Source organism: Camelina sativa, chromosome 20, assembly GCF_000633955.1.
Source record: "Camelina sativa cultivar DH55 chromosome 20, Cs, whole genome shotgun sequence".
NCBI classification, from domain to species: Eukaryota; Viridiplantae; Streptophyta; class Magnoliopsida; order Brassicales; family Brassicaceae; genus Camelina; species Camelina sativa.
This window is the reverse complement of record NC_025704.1, coordinates 18,225,682-18,230,753: the sequence shown is the minus strand read 5'-3', so window position 1 is coordinate 18,230,753 and position 5,072 is coordinate 18,225,682.

Below are 5,072 nucleotides of genomic sequence, written 5' to 3'. Positions count from 1 at the left end.
CCTAACATAAGCCATCTATCAACTAATCGCGCCATTAAAAGATCCTCCTCTTCATCGTCTTGATTTTACGATCACACTTTTTCTTTACCTGCACCACATACAACAATTGAGATGCATGAGTATTATCACAAATACTCAGTGAGACAATCCTCCCATCTACTCGGCTATACACACAAACAATTGAGAATCTTCAACCAACAAACAACAAACACAATTAAACCAGGAACAAAATGCCTGCTGACGGAGTGGTGTTGACCGACACTAGCGGATGTCGATTGACACCTGCCAGCTGGTGTCGATCGAAACCAATTATATCTTCAGATTACAAGGATGGTAAGCTATCTCCAAATCATAATCTGCCACCAACTCTATCTACCGTCTCTGCCTCAAATTCAGCTCAGGCTAAGTGAAAATGTACTTCAAGCTCTTATGATCTGTAAACACCAGTACATTTCCTCCATAGAGATAATACCTCCAAATCTTCAGGGCAAAAACTATTTCAGCCATCTAAGTCATAAGTAGGATAGTTGTTATGATTAACCCTGGGCATTCGGGTGACCCGATCGGGTTCGGGTCGGGTATTTCGGATTTTCGGGTATTTCGGATTAAGGGGTCCTAGACCCATTCGGGTATTTCTAATATTCGGATCAGATTTCGGATAAACACCCATCGGGTTTGGATCGGATCGGGTATCCAAACTCAATCCGAAATTAATTAAACCAAACTCAATTAAATTCAATAAACTGATCAATAACCATAAACATAAAGAGACCAATGTTCAAAATTCAAACCATAATCTTGTTCAAACAACCACATAACAAGAATGTTAAACAAACAAATCCATGTCTTAATAAACCAAGTACTAAACGAGAGAGACAACAAAGTAAACCAAAATTAAAACAACAAAACACCTTGTAGAACTGTCACCAATTGTAAAACCAAAACAATAAACACCTTGTAGCTTCAAGTAGTCGAGACCTTACTCTTCAATGCAGAACTCTGAAAACAAAAGAATTGGATGAGCTAACATAAACTATAAGAGAGGCAATAACAAAAAAATAACAATATCAAGTGATATACAAACATTTTTCAAGTTGATCTTCATATTCTACTTCTGCTAGAATTTGAGCATTGGTAAGAACTCTTGATGCAATTGCAATGTCTTGATTCTATTTGTTTTGCATTTTTCCTTTTCTATATATTTTTAATATCTAAAAATAATATTTTGGTATCTAGAGTTTATGAGTGTGATAAAAAAAATATACAATTAAGTCTCTATACAATAAGTAAAATATCTCATAACTAAAATCCTTAAAAGAAAAAAAATGTTGCACCTAGTAATGTATAAATACTTGAGGTTTTAATATTAACCAAATGTATTAAAGTGGCAAAATGGTTACAATACACCCTCTAAATGCTGTAGGTGTTGGGTTCGAATCCCACTACTTACTATTTTGCAGTGGTATTTATATATGTTCGGATTAGTTCGGGTACCCGTTCGGATATCAGGTAATACCTGATCGGGTTCGGGTATCCGATCTTAATAAATTCTAGACCCATTAGGGTATTTTAGAACTTCGGATACGGGTTCGGGTTGGGTATTTTGGATCGGGTTCGAGGTTCGGGTTTCGGGTTCGGGTATTTTGCCCAGGGCTAGTTATGATGCTTCCGCAACTGTTGCGAAGCGTAGGAAATAACATTCTCATGTTGCATCAACACACACCCCAAGCCAACTCTCGTAGCATCTATATAAACCACATAAGGCTCAGTCTGCTCTGGCAATGCTAACACTGGTGTAGTAGTCAGAATCTCCTTCAGGCTTGCAAAACCGTCTTCACACTCCGGTGACCACACAAAAGGAACATCCTTTCTAGTCAACCTAGTCATCCGTCGTGCCTTGCTCGCAAAACCCCTAACAAACCTTCTATAGTATCCTGCCAAACCAAGAAAACTCCTGATCTCCATGACATTCTGTGGTTAGGCCAATCTATGATAACCTGAATCTTCTTCGGATCCACAAAAACTCATTCTGCAGAAACAATATGATCCAGAAATCCCATATCTCTCTGCCAGAAAATGCACTTACTCAACTTAGCAAACAGCTTATGCTCCCGCTGCTTCTCCAGAATGCTTTCAAATGCACCGCATGCTCCTCATGACTCTTGGAGTACATCAGAATATCGTCGATAAAAATAATGATAAAAAGATCCAAACACTCCTGAAAATGCTGTTCATCAACCTCATAAACGCTGCTGGTGCATTAGTCAAGCCGAAAGGCATCACCACGAATTCATAATACCTATACCTTGTCCTGAAACCTGTCTTCCTCACATCTGCTGGTGCATTAGTCAAGCCGAAAGACAATCCATATGTACTCAGTATCAATGCAACCAATCCATACCAAGGATGACATCAAACAACTCCACGGGGCTGATAACCAAATCTGCTAGCATCGACTCTCCTGCAATCTGAATATCAACTCCTCTCGCCCATCCAAACACCCTCAGAAACTGGCCTCCTGTGACTCTAACAACACCCAACTGCTCTCCAGGATCTCCTTTGATATTGGCGCTCTCGGCGCACTCTAGGGTAATGAAGCAATGAATTGCTCCATAATCAAAAAAATGTGAGAGTGGAACTTAAACCCGCCCGCCAATAAGGTCCGTACACAAAACTCATGTGCTAAGAACCTAACATTTATCATATGCAATTCATAAATCAGAAGTACTGAAATTCACCAAATCTTAGTCTCAGAAGTTATACATGTGAAATAATTGCATGGTGTTGAAATGTATTTAATTGTTAAATAAAAGTTTTATAAGGGTTATAAGGGAAGCTTTTACTATTTAAAAATTTGAAATATGTAATTTTCATAAGTTCTAGTTAATACTTACACATGTTTGCAATTATTTTTTGAATAATAAAGATAAATATTATGGAATAAAAGTGTTTAAAAATCGATATAGTCTAACTTAGCAAAGAAAAATAAAAAATTGAGAATAGTTATTAGTTTGACATGTGAGAATTGATGTCTCTTTTTAAATATATAGAGAAAATATTATTTGGTTTATTTAACTGTTATAAGGATTTTATTTTAATACAATTTTATGTTTTCTGAAAAAGCCATTACTATTGATATATATTTAATTTATTGATTCTATATTTTGTAAATTTTTATTAATTTATTTAACATTGATATCTAATATGGTTTATAAAATATTTATAAGAGTAAAAAATTAAAACATGTCTATTATATGAATATAATTTTCATTAATATAATTTCAAACATAAATTAAATAGAAAATTTTTAAAAAACTTATTTTAAGCATTTATGACAATAAAAATCTTAAAATATTATTTCTCAATAGAATTCGTATTTTTGTTTTTGATGAGGTAAAATCATATTTACGTTAAATTTGACTTAATTTTATTATAATGTTAATCTACTTAACATAGTATTAAATTGGACTATCAATGGCTCTAGAACTAGCATCTCTTACTTTGACAATAGGGGATACTTATGAAGATAGGCCGATCAAACAAAAAAAAACGTGCAACGGGCTCCCCGCTCATTAATGAAAATTTTCTCTTGGAAACCTAATCTGTAATTTTAAGTTTTACTAATAAAAATCGATCGTTTATATATGTTTGTATGCACTACCGATCGTTGATTTTAGACCCTAATTATTACATTTCTTTTTACTTGATAATTAATTACAATTAGATAGTTACATTTAATTGGTCTATTATTAAATAATAATTATAATATAGAATAGAGTTAATATAAGTTTCTTGAATGTGGTGTTATTTGTAAATCAAATGAATTAAAAAAGTTAACATTAAATGTTTCTTATTAATATGTGTGATAAACTCAGAAAATCATTCTATAAAAAATAGAGGGAGGATATTTTATCATATTTTAATAGATTATAAACGACATACAATTTTATGTTTCTGTAATTTAAGACATTTATTAAAATACATATTTATGTTTTGTGTAAATTAAGACATTTATTGTAGAATCTATAAAATTTAAAAATATAGTGAACGTACATAGTTATTCGATTTTGATACTAACAAGGTTTATAGAAGATTAATGAGAAACTTAAAAAAAATTATGTTTTTGTGAATACAAATTCTGTCTGCTGTTTCAATTCACAAAAAATATCAAACTAAAAAAATGAAACTTCAGTGATTTGGCCATTAAAATTCTAAGAGTTTTATTTTCCAAGATAATTTGTAATTTTGTTTTTGGCGAGAGAAGTTCTTGTTCACGTTAAACTTAACCAAATATAGCTTCAATGTTAGTCAAAATTAATAGATTTTTCAATTTGATTTTCACTAGCTGTAGTTCAGCAAAATCTATGCAAAATAGATGATTTATTTGGTCAAAAATAATAAGATGATGATTTTTTTTAAATTAGTACATATTAAGTTTTCGAAGATTTAATTCCTATAATTAAATTAAAGAAATGTTGAACAAAAGAAAATTACCAAGATTGCTGTTAATGAAAGTTGTCTTCCTGAAACCTTGTTTGTGATCCAAGATCTACTCATTGCATTGATATATTATTTACGTTATTTATTATATTATATGTGACTGATATTATTTAGATATAATTTCATAAATTTCAAAATTTATTAAGACGTGTACTGTAAAATAGAAATCTTATATAAAATAGAGTGATAATAATATTTAATTATTCAATGTTGATATATAAAAATGTTTAAAAATGTGTATATTTTGTGAATATACGATCGTCTGTTATTATAATTCAAAAACAAAATCTCGATTTTTATAGTAATAAAAAATAAAATAATTTTTCTATATTCAAAATTGTTTAAAATTGTAAAAATCTTGATTTATGTGTTTTGGTCAATCTTACTTTTTAAATTGCCAAGAGAATATGTAATTTCTTTATTTTTTGGTGAGATTAGTTCCTATTTACGTTAACTTAGCCAAAAAAATTATAGTATAAATATTTTTTTTATAAAAAAACATAGTAAAATATTGTAAAAATCTCAATTTACGTGTTTTGGTCAATCTTACTTTTTAAATTACCAAGAGAATT